This window comes from Muntiacus reevesi, chromosome 3 (assembly GCF_963930625.1).
Source record: "Muntiacus reevesi chromosome 3, mMunRee1.1, whole genome shotgun sequence".
NCBI classification, from domain to species: domain Eukaryota; kingdom Metazoa; phylum Chordata; class Mammalia; order Artiodactyla; family Cervidae; genus Muntiacus; species Muntiacus reevesi.
In genome coordinates, this window is record NC_089251.1 from 121741811 (window position 1) to 121759261 (window position 17451).

At 43.4% G+C, this 17451-nt stretch overlaps 1 protein-coding gene across 2 annotated transcripts in view; it reads right to left on the bottom strand.

The window, feature by feature from the left end:
* COL4A3 (collagen type IV alpha 3 chain) overlaps window positions 1–17451 on the bottom strand; it is a 168371-nt gene that overhangs the window by 93237 nt on the left and 57683 nt on the right. The window lies entirely within an intron of this gene.

The window sequence follows — 17451 nt, forward strand, 5'->3', positions numbered from 1 at the left end:
TGGCGGGCTATAGTCCATGGGGTCGCAAAGAGTTGGACATGACTGAGCGACTTCACTTCGCTTCATACTAATATCTGGACTTCCCTATTACTTCAGTGGTAAAGAATCTGCCTGCCAATGCAGGAGATGGGGGTTTAATCCCTGGGTCAGGAAGATCCCCTGGAGAAGGATATGGCAACCCACTCAGTATTCTTGCCTGGGAAATCCCATGGATAGAGGAGGCTGGCGGGCTACAGTCCTCAGGGTCATAAACAGTTGGACAAGACTTATTGACTGAACAACAATACTAACATTTATTAAAGTCCTTGTTCTCAAAATATGGATTTTCAGAGTAGTATCAGCAGAATCTGGAAACCTATCAGAAATGCAAATTCTTGGCCTCACTCCAGACTCACAGAATCAATAACCCTTGTGTTGGTTGCAGTAATCTATAATAGGCCCCCTGGGTGACTCTGATACTACCAGTCTAAACCAATATCCACAAGCCCAGTCCATAGGGTACAGCTAATTCTTTAAAGATTTCTGAACACTTGGACCCTAGTCTGCACATCCACTTTTTGTTTGTGATGCCATTTTCCCTCTCAATCCAAGAAGGTAGCCAGGCTTTAGAGAGGCTTTCATCACTGGGCTGAAAGCAAAGGCTGCCTGAAGGTAAGATCTTCCCTGGCTTTGGTTTCTGGAGTGTAGGGACCTGTTGATGGTTGGCCCCAAGCATGGAGGGACCACCGAGCTGTTCCTCCACAGTGTCTGGAGGAGGCAGTAGGGCCTCAGGAGAGGAAAGTCTGAGTCCTACACCCAAGGGAGCCAGATACTGGGGCAGGGAAACTCAACCCCACAGGACCTGGTGCTCCAGTTTACACAGAGGTGGTGGCCACTCTTTCATGTAGATCCTGAGCCTCTCTGACTCTTCTGCCTCCCAGACATCACACAAGACCTGTATTTGGAGCATCTCTGGGCCACAGGTAGGAGGAGGCAAACTGGCAATCCTCTAAGTCCTAAAAAGGTGCACATGGTTGTTCGGTTGCTAAGTCATTTCCAACTCTTAGCAGCCTCATGGACTGCAGCACGCCAGGCCTCCCTGTCCATCACCAACTCCCAGAGTTTGCTCAAACTTGTGTCCATTGAGTCAGTGATGCCATCCAACCATCTCATCCTCTGTCGTCCCCTTCTCCTCATGCCCTCAATCTTTCCCAGCATCAGGGTCTTTTCCAATGAGTCAGCTCTTTGCATCAGGTGGCGAGAGTATTGGAGCTTCAGTCCTTCCAGTGAATATTTAGGGTTGATTTCCTTTAGGATTGACTGGTTTAATCTCCTTGCTGTTCAAGGGACTCTCAAGAGTCTTTTCCAGAACCACAGTTCAAAAGCATCAGTTCTTCATAGATGAAGAACTGCCATCTTAAGTTTTATTTCTTGGAGTAAGTCACAGTCATATATTATTGGGTATATTTCAGTCTTAGTTTTAACAAAAAAATGTTTGATGAACTCCTCCAAAACAAGATCAGGTCCCCTTTCCTATATGCTCCAATGGGCCACTTGCAGTTATATGTGTAATGTATATTTTTCTTGATGCCCCTAAGCCTCAGAAGAGAAGGAATTGTCCAGTCTTTTACACATTGGCAACCCTGGCTGTAAAATGTCCTGAACAAATGCTTGTGGTTTGACTGAATGGATCAATGAGTGAATGGAGCACTGGTAATTTGTTTATATCCATATTGGTCCTGGAATTTCAAGGCATGTGATATATATGGCTATTGCTGGGCTGCCATGATTAAAATGTTTTATATATATACACGCACACACACACACATTCTATATGTATGAATTCTGAACAACTATGTTTGAAGTGGGAGAGAATGAAACTAGAAGCTTTGGCTATTTTAACACATGTTAAAATTAACACAAGGTTAATTAGTTGTTAGTTGCTTGGATATATACATTTTGGGGGGAAAATTTTTAAAACCCTCAGAAGAACTGAAAAACAGTATAATGAACACCTATATATCTTTTCATCTAGGTCTCCCAACTGTTAACATACTCTCCTAGCCATTCCAGCTGTCGCTTTCTCTCTGTTTCTCTCTCTCTCTCCACACACACACACATACACACACACACATACACTTCCTTGCCAATCCATTGAAAAATAGACTGTAAACACCAGGACACTTCATGCCTAACACTTCTGCATGCATCTCCCCCAAACACGAGTACATTATTATTCAGTAACAACATCATTTTCAAACCTAAGAAAGGGACTCTGATGCAATGACTTCAAGTTACTATTAATAGCTCTTAAACAAGATCTTCAGCTTTTCAAGACTCCTGCTGACCGTTAGGAAATGAAAAGTTATTTAATTTTTAAAAAATCTTTTCAAAAAATAAATAAATAAAAAATCTTTTCATACCAGAGAGTTGGTCTCAATCAGTGATTTCACCTATAATCAATACATGAGGTCTGAACAAATGACTGTCAGAGCTCCAAGCAGCTTTGGAGCCCACACGACTGCACCCAGAGAGCAGGTGTGGGACTCGGGTATCAGCTCTCGTTTGTCCCCTTGAGTCTCCTCCTGTCTGGGGACTGTCCTCCCATCGCCACCCACAGCAATACTCATCACTGTGCCCTGGCATCAAAATCACAGTCCCTGACTTTATTATTGTCCTTGAGTTTGGGTCTTGAACCTTCATGGGTGACATAGTTAGCTTTTGTTTTTATTTGATTTCATGGTTTTCACATGAAGGTAGAAGTCTTATTTTCAAGGAGAAAACAGAACAGGCTCTATCTTGAAAGCAGGACTCTATCTTGGGCTGGACTGTGGACTTTAAGCTATATGCCCAGTATCTATGGAAACGACATACCAACTGGAAAATCAGACCCAGGGCTTGTACCTAGACTCTCTGTCACCTAAAAGAATACCCTAATTATCTGTGTAACCGAATAGAATCATACATTCTATTATGCTTATTGGGGTATGACCGCAGGCCTATTGATAATTGTCCACTGTTAACTACCTAGGCTTAAGGCATATGAATCACAGGTTAACTTTGATTGTATCTTTCTTTTTCCTTTGTTCAGACTAGTTTCAGGGAATTTGGGGAGGCGGGTTTGTGCACACACACTTAGGGTATATAAGGTTTTCACAAAAACGGGTCAGGGTCCTTGGCTAAGAGGAGAGAGATTCTGCTTTGGGCCCGCAGGTGTAATAAACTGCACTCCACTATATCTGCATTGTCCTTCTGAGTGAATTTGTTTTCCAGAACGCATGGCTACAACAATTTGATGGTTTGGAGCTAGCCGGTTGGTTAGCTTAAGAAGTTAAAGTGAGGAATCAAAAACAGATAGAAGATACATGAGCACTTTAGACATTTTAACTTAAAATGTGCACACCAATTCTTCAGTCTTGTGAAGTAGGGCCCAGGTCCCATCTTTGGGAATGAAGCTGCTGTTTAGAGGGCTACAGCATCATTTTTGCTAAGTCACACCCATAATGTACTGTTGCAGAAACCAGTACTCGAGAACCAAGCACCATGCTCAGAGAATTGGAGAACTCAGGTTTCTTATGCCAGCAGGCCCAGAGGAGTTAACACTCCAAGCTCTGAGCCCTGAACAAAGGGATCACAAAATTTTTATAGACAGACTGTACTGGGCAACACTCGCTGTTAATAGGCTGGTTTAAACTAAGGGGTTTCGTGTGCATGACAATAGCAGTCAGGATGGGGAGGGGGATGTCTGACCTGGACAGGCATGATTAAGCAGGTTTGCAGGGGCTGGGCGATTGCAAAGAGCAGGATAAGGGTGAGTGAGATAAACTCCAGTTCCTCCCATTGCAAGTCCCCACTTTCTGAGACGACGTGGCCTATGTGATCTAGGCTTTGCAAGGGCCAAGCTGAGTTACAGAGGCAGAAGGAGAAGGAGGTTATGTCAAATTTTAACTTTTCCTCTTCAGTAACACTGACATTTCTAGTTTGGGTTTCTTGGAGCAGGCCAATTGCTTAAAGAGGCTGGTGATGCAATCTGAGTATAGAGTCCTTCTAGATATGAATCCATGTTTCCCTCTAACTTTTAAAATGTTTTCTCAGCCACACTTAACTGAACAGCAGTTTCCTATCAGTTTTAATCTTATCAAATCTTCCAACCTAAGACAGAAACATGTCTTTTTCTGCATTTGTATTTAACCAATTTGTTATTTAATATTTAATTAGATGACTTTGTTATAATAACAAGTACAACTGGCAGAAGCAGCTAACTTCTGGCAATCATACATCTCCACCGTGGAGCAGGCGAATGTCGGTGTGCTGGGAAAGCCTAGGAGTGTCAAGGGGGGCAGCGGGCACTGGCATCCATCAGTCTATTGTACACCAAGTACGTAGAGTTCTGGTTAGAGGCTGACCGCTAGAGGGAGAGTCAGCGAAAGGGAATTTACTGGACCATCTACTCATCCGCCGCATCACCCACATGTAGACGTTCAGCACTGTTGGCAGGACTCCAGAACCAGGTCTGGGGCAGTGTTTCTGGGCCCAGGTGAGCAGAACTGCTCCAGAATTCTTCTCACTTGAATTTTCAGTGAAATTGGCAAGGCATGGCCTGGCTATATATCTGCACAATTGAACTGACTAGGACTTCAGAGGATGTGAAGTTGCTGACCTGTGGATGCTCCAGCTGATTGAATTAACTCAAAATTACCGTCTGGGCAGCTCTCTGGCTGATACTCAGCTGCTTCTCTAGAAGCAGGGAGCCAAGCCCAGGGCCATGTGAAAATAAGACATGGCACTGTCTTTGGATGGTGGTAACAGCAGTCCCAGACTCAAGAGATCCATTTCTCTTAATTGGACTGCTTTTCTTAAAATAATTTTTTTATGTTTGAAATAAATTTTTAACTCTGTGAATATGTTTTAATAATTCAATAATTCAGATAAGTTGACTAGAATATGAGTGGCCATATTTTCATTTTTATTGCATTTGATCCACTTGTTTGGACTCACTGTTGAAACACTATGATTATATTAATGTAATATAACCCACTAATTACTACTCAAATGCTGGATCATTTTAAAATCAGTATAGCCAAATGCTGTGAACTATTAAGAAAGCATAATGATGGAAACTGCTTAAGTAACATTTTAATGATTTTTTCGACTTCCAACAATAAAGTACCTCTTAGTTTCCATGTACCTTAATGAAGTAAGAAATCATCAGCAGAAGAATCTTAGTAGTGATTTTCTGACTTTTCTCCTAATCACATCAGGAAGTAATCCAGGATTCCATGATATGTTAGCACTGTTGCATATTAAACAGTTAAACTTGTGAGACCCTTAAACAGTTAAATCTTGTAGCCTAAGAAGTCCAGAAGTCATAGGCCTTCTGCCAAATCTGTATGAGATCTATCTTCAGATTTGCCAGCTACTATCCGGAGCTTGACAGACAGAGTGCCTGATGAACTATGGACGGAGGTTTGTGACATTGTACAGGAGACAGGGAGCAAGACCATCCCCAAGAAAAAGAAATGCAAAAAAGCAAAATGGCTGTCTGAGGAGGCCTTACAAATAGCTGTGAAAAGAAGAGAAGCAAAAAGCAAAGGAGAAAAGGAAAGATATTTCCATTTGAATGCAGAGTTCTAAAGAATAGCAAGGAGAGATAAGAATGCCTTCCTCAGTGATCAGTGCAAAGAAATAGAGGAAAACAATAGAATGGGAGAGACTAGAGATCTCTTCAAGAAAATTAGAGTTACCAAGGGAACATTTCATGCAAAGATGGGCTCAATAAAGGACAGAAATGGTATGGACCTAACAGAAGCAGAAGATATTAAGAAGAGGTGTGATCATCCACCTAGAGCCAGACATCCTGGAATGTGAAGTCAAGTGGGTCTTAGGAAGCATTACTATGAACAAAGCTAGTGGAGGTGATGGAATTTCAGCTGAGCTATTTCAAATCCTAAAAGATGATGCTGTGAAAGTGCTGCACTCATTATGCCAGCAAATCTGGAAAACTCAGCAGTGGTCACAGGACTGGAAAAGGTCAGTTTTGTTTTTTTTTTTCATTTATTTTTGTTAGTTGGAGGCTAATTACTTTACAATATTGTAGTGGTTTTTGCCATACATTGACATGAATCAGCCATGGATTTACATGTGTTCCCCATCCTGATCCCCCCTCCCACCTCCCTTCCCATCCCATCCCTCTGGGTCATCCCAGTGCATCAGCCCCGAGCACTTGTCTCATGCATCCCACCTGGGCTGGCGATCTGTTTCACACTTGATAATATACATGTTTCTATGCTGTTCTCTCAGATCATAAAAGGTCAGTTTTCGTTCCAATCCCAAAGAAAGGTAATGCCAAAGAACGCTCAAACTACTACACAATTGCACTCATCTCACACGCTAGCAAAGTAATGCTCAAAATTCTCCAAGCCAGGCTTCAGCAATATGTGAACCATGAACTTCCAGATGTTCAAGCTGGTTTTAGAAAAGGCAGAGGAACCAGAGATCAAATTGCCAACATCTGCTGGATCATCAAAAAAGCAAGAGAATTCCAAAAAAACATCTATTTCTGCTTTATTGATTATGCCAAATCCTTTGATTGTGTGAATCACAATAAATGGTGGAAAATTCTGAGAGACGGGATTACCAGACCACCTGACCTGCCTCTTGAGAAGTCTGTATACAGGTCAGGAATAAACAGTTAGAACTGGACATGGAACAGCAAATTGGTTCCAAATAAGAAAAGGAGTACATTAAAACTGTATATAGTCACCCTGTTTATTTAACTTATATGCAGAGTATATCATGAGAAATGCTGGGCTGGAGGAAGCACAAGCTGGAATTAAGATTGCTGGGAGAAATATCAATAACCTCAGATATGCAGATGACACCACCCTTATGGCAGAAAGCCAAGAAGAACTAAAGAGCCTCTTGATGAAATTGAAAGAGGAGAGTGAAAAAGTTGGCTTATAGATCAACAATCAGAAAACAAAGATCATGGTATCTGGTCCCATCATTTCATGGCAAATAGATGGGGAAACATTGGAAACAGCGGCTGACTATTTTTTTTGGGCTCCAAAATCACTGCAGTGGTGACTGTTAGTCATGAAATTAAAAGACACTTGTCCCTTGGAAGGAAAGTTATGACCAACCTAGATAGCATATTAAAAAGCAGAGACATCACTTTGCCAACAAAGGTCCATCTAGTCAAGGCTATGGCCTTTCCAGTAGTCTTGTATGGATGTGAGAGTTGAACTATAAAGAAAGCTGACGGCCGAAGAATTGATGCTTTTGAACTGTTAGTGTTGGAGAAGACTCCGAAGAGTCCCTTGGACTGCAAGGAGATCAAATCAGCCTATTCTAAAGGAGATCAGTCCTGAATGTTCATTGGAAGGACTGATGTTGAAGCTGAAACTCCAATCCTTTGGTCACCTGATGTGAAGAGCTGACTCATTTAAAAATACCTGATGCTGGAAAAGGTTGAAGGCGAGGGAAGAAGGGGACGACGACAGAGGATGAGATGGTTGGTTGGCATCACTGACTCAATGGAAAAGAGTTTGAGTAAACTCTGGGAGTTGGTGATGGACAGGGAGGCCTGGCATGCTGCAGTCCATGGGGTCACAAAGAGTCAGATACAACTGAGTGGCTGAACTGAACTAAACTGATCTGGAGCTTTGGGAAAATTACTTAATCCTTCCAAGTTACGTCACCTGTAAAGGAAGACATTAAGATCTATCTTTACACAGAGTGCCCTGCATTCTGTAGCAGACTCAGTCTTTGGGGGCTGCCACCCTCTCCTTTTTTGCTCCACTAGCTTTTATCAAGGGACATTCACGTTAATGTCTGATATGTTTTTCCAAACAAGCCACCACCTTCCCAGGTAGTTCCTCCTGAAATCTTTTGTCCAGTATCAATTGTCCTAAGCCATTGTCAGACAGACTAAAAAGTATCATTCATTAATAATCATCTTAAAATATATTGAATATATTAGTTAATTCACCAAATATGATTTGTACATGAGCACAGAAACAACTTGTTTTACTTGTTTAATAAGATAAACATTGGGGTTAGAAGCACCAGTGCCATTGGGTGCTCATAAATGAAAGGTGGCATATCAAATATGTTACAAAAGCAGGAAGCAATTTTGGGCATGCTGAACAATCACTTCTCACACTTTTCTCTCTGTTTCAACTTCCACTGTGACTATGTATCACCTGCTGTCTGCCTTCTGTTCAGAGGTTTGTGACCTAACGGTTAAGGGTACAGCCCTGGGGCAGACTTCTTAGGTCTAAATCCCAGCTCTGCCAAGCCACCCGTGTGACTCTGGGTGATTTCTGGTGCCTCAGTTTCCACATCTGTAAAATGGGGTCAAGTGGGTTACCTCTGATAAAGCACTTAGAGGAATGCATAGGATGCTTGAGGAGGGCTGTGAAGGAAATCAGAAGTGTCACCCCCAAACCTGCCTCTTTGATATACAAATTATTTTGAGTTGAAGGCAACTAAAAAGCACTAATGCAGAAGAAACTCCTCCCTTTGTTCTTAAATTCAGGAAAGAAATTTAATAAAGATAGAATTTATCAGTCCAGAGAGGGCACTAGAGGAATCTGTATACAAACCTTGTTAATCTAGCCCTATCTTCTAGTTACTCCTTCACCCTTCACTACCTCGAGCCCAAACCCCTTTGTCCAATCAATTGTTCACAAATTTACTGCTTCTTTGTCTAAAAGAGCTAAATGCTTCCTCCTCTGGTCACTTCTTTGGGTCTTGATTCTCTTGCAAAGACTCGTAGGCCCACATAAAAAAAAGTTTTGAAAAATACATGTATGCCTTTCTCCTGTTAATCTGTTTTTCTTGATTTCATTTTCAGACCCAGCTAGGGACTTTAAGAGTGTCTAGGAAAACATTTTCTCCACCTTCAGCTGTTACAGAGGGCAATCAAGAATGTAGGTTATTATTCATTTATTAACTTAATATTGCTACTCAGATGCTCGTGAGTTGAGAACTTATTAGATTGACTAGCTTGCAAGTAGGAACTGTGTCTCACAAAATTGACATCTCTTCAGCACTGGCAGGCAGTAACAGAATTATCTAATTTCTACTCTTCAAGCTAATGAAGGATCTAGATATGGGCATACCTTTTAAACATTGTTCGTTGAATAGGCCAGGAACCAATTTCCAAAGGAAGCTTGGGCGTTTCCCCTTTCTACTCTTGAAGCATCCATCGCCCGCCCCTTTCCCTGCACCCTGTGAAACAGATGTGCCCAGCCCCCCCTCGGGGCGCCCCTCCCCCACACCCAGCCCAGCCTGGTTTAGCAGAAGGGGAAGTTGGCAGCGTTCAAAGCTGGTTAACACTCTACTGAGCAGCTCTGTTGATTTTGCATGATGATTATTGACCCTCTGCCCAGCCAATAGCCTGAGGCCAAAGTGTCTGTGTGTGAAAAGAAGAGCTGACTGGGTGCTGGCCGTGCCAGACAGACTCCATGAGCTGCTCTTTGCAGGGTCCCTCCATCTGCGTCGGGCGCCCCTGATGGCTCAGACTGTAAAGCATCTGCTTACAGTGCCTCTTGAGAAACCTGTATGCAGGTCAGAAAGCAATAGAACTGGACATGGAACAACAGACTGGTTCCAAATGGAAAAAGAGTACGTCAAGGTTGTATATTGTCACCCTGCTTATTTAACTTATATGCAGAGTACATCATGAGAAATGCTGGGCTGGAGGAAGCACAAGCTGGAATTAAGATTCCTGGGAGAAATATCAATAACCTCAGATATGCAGATGACACCACCCTTATGGCAGAAAGCAAAAAACTAAAGAGCCTCTTGACGAAAGTGAAGGAGGAGAGTGAAAAATTTGGCTTAAAGCTCACGATTTAGAAAACTAAGATTATGGCATCTGGTCTCATCACTTTATGGCAAATAGATGGGGAAACAGTGGAAAGAGTGGCTGACTTTATTTTTGGGGGCTCCCAAATCACTGCAGATGAATGACTGCAGCCATGAAATTAAAAGACACTTACTCCTTGGAGGAAAGTTATGACCAATCCAGACAGCATATTAAAAAGCAGAGATATCACTTTGCCAACAAAGGTCCATCTAGTCAAGGCTATGGTTTTTCCAGTAGTCATGTATAGATGTGAGGGTTGGACTATAAAGAAAGCTGAGTGCCGAAGAATTGACGCTTTTGAACTGTGGTGTTGGAGGAGACTCTTGAGAATCCCTTGAACTGCAAGGAGATCCAACCAGTCTATCCTAAAGGAGATCAGTCCTGGGTGTTCACTGGAAGGACTGATGTTGAAGCTGAAGCTTCAATACTTTGGCCACCTGATGCAAAGAACTGATTCATAAGAAAAGATCCTGATGCTGGGAAAGACTGAGGGCAGGAGGAGAAGGGGATGACAGAGGATGAGATGGTTGGATGGCATCATTGACTCAATGGACATGGGTTTGGGAGGATTCCAGCAGTTGGTGATGGACAGGGAGGCCTAGCGTGCTGCGATTCATGGGGTCGCAAAGAGTCGGACATGACTGAGCGATTGAACTGAACTGAACAATGCGGGAGATCCGGGTTCAATCCCTGGGTTGGGAAGATCACCTGGAGAAGGAAATGGCAACCCACTCCAGTACTCTTGTCTGGAAAATCCCATGAATGGAGGAGCCTGGTGGGCTACAGTCCATGTGGTCGCTGAGTCGGAGACGACTGAGCGACTTCACTTTCACTTTCTTCCATTTGCCTCTGCCTTAAGCAACCAACCGTGAGCCTTGGCGGCATGCCCTCCAATGAGGGAGGTAGACATCCATGGGTTGTTTTCTGCAGTGGCCCCTTCTTCCCTGGCCAGGAGCGACAGCCACTTCCCATTTTTCTGTCCAGAGAGACATCACTAGCCTAGACATCTAACTCAGCCTTCCCATTTTGATTTTCTGGACCACAGCAAGCATACAGATTATTGGCTCTGCCCAAGAAGGTGGCAATCAGATGTCTCTGGTGTACTGGGGAATGTTGCTGTTGTTTAGTCCCTAAGTCATGTCCGACTCTTTGTGACCCCATAGACTGTAGCCCGCCAGACTCCTCTGTGCATGGAAATCTCCAGACAAGAAAACTGGGGTGGGTCGCCATTCCCTTCTCCAAATACTGGGGAATAAACTCACAAAAAGCAGCGAGTGGCATTTATAGGTGGTCTTGAAAAACATTCACAACCTGAAAGTTGAGAGTTCTGTTCTATTCTGTGGGAATTTTTAGGAAGTCAAGTCTGGGAGACAGCATCTCAAGAAACTCAGAGAGAATGGCTCTGAGGAGGCCTGGGGAGGAGCCAGGCTATGCAGAAGTTTTGTAACAAAAGGCAAGTAGTCTGAACATCAAAAGATGATTTTAATTAAAGGAAACCAGATACCCCAAGCTAGAGAATTTAGCACTTTTCTCTCTATTGGAAGCTGCAAGAGTCGGGCTCACTGAAATCATTCCTTTGATATGCATCTCAGCTATCAGCCAGTTTCCTGTGTTTTTACAACCTGAGCTTCCTCAGGTCTCAAGCTGGGAGTGGCTGCAGTCTGATGGCTGCTAGGTGGCAGGGATTCTTTTCTGAGTTCCCTCAGGGCTGGGACATCCTTGTTTACTGATATGGCAGGAAATATTCCATTATCACATATCTATAATCATTAATGAGCAGGGTTTTTTTCCTTGCCCTAAAAGGTTCTGAGTTCAGTAAAACTATGAGGTCTTTGGCATTCATGTAAGATGAACAGACTCTGCAGAATTCCATGTAATGGATGCTGTGGAGAAAATGAACTTCAATCAGGAGTCTAATATACCAGTAGGTAACATTTTGGGAGCTCTGCTCAGGGTGCGTTGCCTAGTACATGGTCCAATGGACATCTGATAACAGCTCTAGGAGACAGGTGCTATGATCAGTCCCTTCTTCTAGATAAGGTGGCTGGGAGATGATGAAGAGGCTAGAGGTGGTCATGAGTGGAGCTGGGGAATCCAAACCCAGGTGGTTTGACTCAAGCCATATTCTCAACCCTATGCCTTGTTTCAGTGTTGATCGGCTCTATGGGCCACTGGGGCTTCCCTGACAGCTCAGTGGTGAAAACAAATCTGCTTGCAATGCAGGTGATGCAGATGTGGGTTCCATCCCTGGACTGGGAAGATCTCCTGGAGGAGGAAATAGCAACCCACTCCAGTGTTCTTGCCTGGGGAATCCCATGGACAGAGGACTGTGGTGGGCTACAGTCCATGGGGCTGCAAAAGAGGTTGACATGACTTAGCCACTGAACAGCACCCACAGGGGGCCACTGAGACTTCGGGGGAGAGAGAATACACATCCCCTGTCCTCGTCCCCTCACTGAGTCACTGCGCTGTGATGCTGTCATCAGATCCCAGCAATAAGCATAATATGACTATTCATGAAGCCAGTGGGGTGGCCCAGGGCAGCTCACAGATCAGATTCAGTCTGCCTTCTGTGTCTGTGCGGCATGAGAGCTAAGAATGGCCTTTCTATTTTCAAATACTTGAAAGAAAATTAAAAACAATAGCTTGTTATCAAGAAAATTATGTGAACTTCAGATCTTGGCGTCTGTAAATAAATTTTTGTGTTTCATCACTAAAATCTCTGTGGGATTTGTTTTCTGTCTTGTTATATGGGTGGGCTTCCCAGATAGCACAGTTGGTAAAAAATCCACCTGCAATGCAGGAGACCTCAGTTCAATTCCCGGGTCGGGAAGATCCGCTGGAGAAGGGATAGGCTACCCACTCCAGTATTCTTGGGCTTCCCTTGTGGCTTAGCTGGTAAAGAACCCACCTGCAATATGGGAGATCTGGATTTGATCCCTGGATTGGGAGGATCCCCTAGAGAAGGGAAAGGCTATCCACTCCAGTATTCTGGCCTGGAGAACTCCATGGACTGCATAGTTCATGGGGTGACAAAGAATCACACACAACTGAGTGACTTTCACTTTCATCTGGGTATCTACCTAATATCCTTGATTTTTGCCTCTTGATCATTTAAGGAAAAAACCCTGTTAACTGTTAGTGTGAAAGACCTTGATTTTATTTTTGTGTTAGTATAAAAGTTACATTAAAAGTATCAAAGGAGAAGCTAAGGAATTTATCAGCTCTGAGCTCCAGTGACAGATAGTTTTCTGCCTCCAAGTGTCAGACAGGAATTTCTTTCTTCCTCCTATCCCCTCTCACCTGCCTTTCCTTCCCTCTGTCACACTTCAGTCCAAGCTAATGCAGTTTGGGGACTGGAAGATCCCTGCAGATCATCTGATCCAAAAATTTCTAGTGCTTTGGAACTTACAGAGATGTAAAATAAAATAATTTTTAAAGTGGACACCAACAGAGGACTATCCTATTTGTAATTTGCTATGTAAGGGTAATGACCTTGTGTGGATGTGTTCACTGTGTCTGACTTTCTGTGACCTCGTGGACTGTAGCCCATCAGGCTCCTCTGTCTGTGGAATTTTTCAGGCAAGAATACTGCAGAGGGTTGCTATTTCCTACTCCAGGGGATCTTCCCAGCCCAAGGATTGAACCTACGTTGCTTGCATCTCCTGTGCCATCTGGGAAGCCCATATGACCACCTACAACCACAAACAAACCCACTCCCTCATCAATCTATCTTCTACCACTGTCATCATTCTGTGAAAATAAGTGAATTTGAAAAACGATAAAGGAAGTAAGTAAATGCTCACAGAGGACAAGATGCTCCTTTAATATGAAAACAAGTGCATTTTTCTTTGTAAAAATTCTCTATACTGTTCTTATTTTTCTCGTTTGCCTTAGTTTGGTGAAAGTTTACACAGGGATGAATCCGTGATGTGCTAAACTAGGCATGACTGCCTGCTTCTCTGCCCACCACCCGCGCCGGTCAGCCACTGCTAGCTTAGAGATCTATCGATGCGTGGTTTTTCCCTTTGAGAGGTGATGCAAGTTCATCGCATACTGTATAAGGCATGCTAATGAATTAATTTTTTTTTTTAATGAATTAATTTTTAAAAAATCTGACATGTCTTTCGAGAATCAATGCACACACAGATGCACACATATACACACCCCTGCCACAGATGCCACACAGAGTAGAAAATTCCAGCCTCAGGACCACAGGTGGAGACATGCTGGGGAAAGGGCCCCGTAGTCTGCATGCCTGGTTTGCCTGTGTGTAGGACCAGGTCTTTCAGAAAATATCTTTTATAATATTTTTATAATATTATAATTTTGTAATAAAAGTATAATACTGTTTTAAAAAAAATAAAACGTAGCTTGTATACAAAACTCAGCTCTCCCTTTTTCATTTGGTAATCAGTGAGTAAGCACTTAATAGGATTTTATCTGTTAAATGGCAATTGAACCAGGCACTTCTGGATTCTGGTTGATCTCTCCAGAATGTGCTGCTTCAGGTGGGTGAAAATCTCCCTGGAGAAGCCACCCTTTAGCTTTCGTCCATGTGGAACCACCACATGCCTTGTACCACTTCCACAAGCTGCTACTTGGCTACCTACAGCGACTGTCAATGACAAATCCAGAGGGAATTTAAATGTTTTAGTACTTTTCATCTTTGGTTCTGGGATGGTTGCTAGAAGTTTTTAGAAACCTAGTACTTAGTCACAGAAATGTAAGACTTTTAAGGAAAAATCCATTTTGTACCTGGAACCTAAAAGTATGCAAGATGGAAGCTGTGCATCACTTATAAAATAGGACACCTTTTCCAAAAGTAAGCCTTCTGTGGATTCGAGGGCCAGCTCTGATGTCACATTATCTGGAAATATGGACACTGCTTACACAAGAATACTACTCTGAATAAAAGCAGAAAAGGTGGTGCTAGTGGTAAAGAACCTGCCTCCCAGTGCAGGAGACATAAGAGAACATGGGTTCAATCCCTGGGTCAGGGAGATCCCCTGGAGGAGGGCATGGCAACCCACTCCAGTATTCTTGCCTGGAGAATCCCATGGACAGAGGAGCCGGGCGGGCTACAGTCCATGGGGTTACAAAGAGTTGGACCTGACTGAGCAACTAACACTTTCTTTCTTGTGAGACTGAATTCAGAAAGAAAGTCCATTAAATAACTTTGTATGTGTCCTCTCCTTGTGAAAACCAGAATATGATGATGGATAAATAATATTAAAAGTATCAACTCACAAGACAAGTGAAATAGGCGAGAAGACAAAACCAGATTAAAGATGCCAATTAATTTTTGGAAGATGGAGGTGGGTGGAACTTTTAAGTCAAGTGGGATGGTACATTTATGAATACCTTGGCACATATTGTCTGTTCCAATAAAAGATAAGATATAAAAACAAAAAACAAAACAGACACACTCAAAAAACAAGATGCATATTCTCAGTGTGCTGAGAGTTAGGGAGCAATGTCTTAGGCAGTCAGACTGAGTCTGAAGCTAACCGAGGTACCCGGGAGCTGGCCTCCTCTACAGAATTGGGAGCACAAATCAAGAAACACCATTTTAACACCATCTGGATAGGGGTCCTGGAGAACTCCCAGGGGAGGCAGCCCTAAAACGTGGGCATATACACAGGAGGAAGAGAAAAGAAATAACAAAAGTTGGAACCCAGAGCTTTGGTAGCCAGCCTTCAAGATGGCCTCAGGGATACCTCGCCCTGGTGTCTACACCCTGGCACAGCCCCTCCCACACTAACAGAGGCTGGTCTGTATGACCAAAGAGAATAAGGCAGATGTGATGTTGGGTCACTTCTGAGAATAAGTCATGTAGCACTATTTACAAGAGCCAGAACATGGAAGCAACATAAATGTTCATTGATGGAGGAATGGTTAAAGGTGTGACACATATATACAGTGGAATACTAGTCATGAAAAGGAACGAAATTTTGCCATTTGCAGAGATGTGGATGGATCTAGATACTGCCATATAGAGTGAAGTAAGTCACAAAGAGAAAAACAAATATTGCATATTAACACACACACATATATATATTATGTGTTATGGCATCACCGACTCAATGGACAGAGTTTGAGCAAGCTCTGGGAGACAGCAAAGGACAGGGAAGTCTAGCGTGCAGCAGTCCAGGAGGTGCAGAGAGTCGGACATGACTTAGCACTGGACAACAGCAACACATATATGTGGAATCTAGAAAAAACAGTGCAGATGAACCTATTTACAAAGCAGAAATAGAAACACAATGCAGACTCTGGATACCAAGAGGGGAAAGGGGGAGACAAGCTGGGAGACTGGGACTGTCATATACACATGACTATGTATAAATTAGACAACGAATGAGAACCTAGGGTATAGCACAGGGGAAGAAAAGCGCACAGTCTGTAGAAAATATATTAATCTTAAAAATGCATTCCAACATACAGTAGGTGGTGCAGCAAAGTACTGTTTGACTCACTTACACGAGTTACCTAGAAGAGTCAAATTCATAGGCAGGAAGTACATGGGTAGATGTCAGGGGCGGGGCAGGGCGTGGAGCGGGGGATAGGGAGGGAGGTTGAGGAGTTAGTGTTTAACGGGGACTGAGTTTCGGTTTAGGAAATTGAACAATCCCGGACATGGATGATGGCGAGAGCTCCAGCACAATGTGAGTGTACTTAGATCCACGGAACTGTGCAGTTAAATACGGTTAAGATGGCATGTTTCATATTATGTGACTCTGACCACAACAAAAAGACGTTAACAACAACAACAACAAAGATAGTGTACATCTTCTCTCTTCTTGCCTAGAGAATTCTGTGGACAGAGAAGCCTGGTGGGCTGCCATCTATGGGGTTGTACAGAGTCGGACACAACTGAAACAACTTAGCATGAATGCATGCATTGGAGAAGGAAATGGTTGGCAACCCACTCCAGCATTCTTGCCTGGAGAATCCCAGGGACAGAGGAGCCTGGTGGGCTGCCGTCTGCGGGGTTGCACAGAGTCAGACAAGACTGAAGCAACTTAGCAGCAGCAGCAACATTCCTTTAATTATATTAAGAGGTATGTACCATATCTTTTTATTTGCAGGGCAGGAATAGAGATGCGGACGGTAGAGAGTGGATGTGTGGACACAGAAGGAGAAGGAGAGGATGGGACGAACTGAGAGAAGCTGAGCATGGAAGAGCTGATGCTTTTGAACTGTGGTGTTGGAGAAGACTCTTGAGAGTCCCTTGGACTGCAAGGAGATCCAACCAGTCCATCCTAAAGGAAATCAGTCCTGAATATTCATTGGAAGGACTGATGCTGAAGCTGAAGCTCCAATACTTTGGCTACCTGATGGGAAGAACTGACTCATTGGAAAAGACCCTGATGCTGGGAAAGATTGAAGGCAGGAGGAGAAGGGGATGACAGAGGATGAGATGGTTGGATGGGATCACCGACTCAATGGACATGAGTTTCAGCAAACTCTGGGAGCTGGTGATGGACAGGGAAACCTGGCGTGCTGCAGTCCATGGGTTCACAAGGAGTCGGACATGACTGAGTGACTGAACTGAACTGAACTGATATACACGACGCTGTGTAAAATAGAGAGCT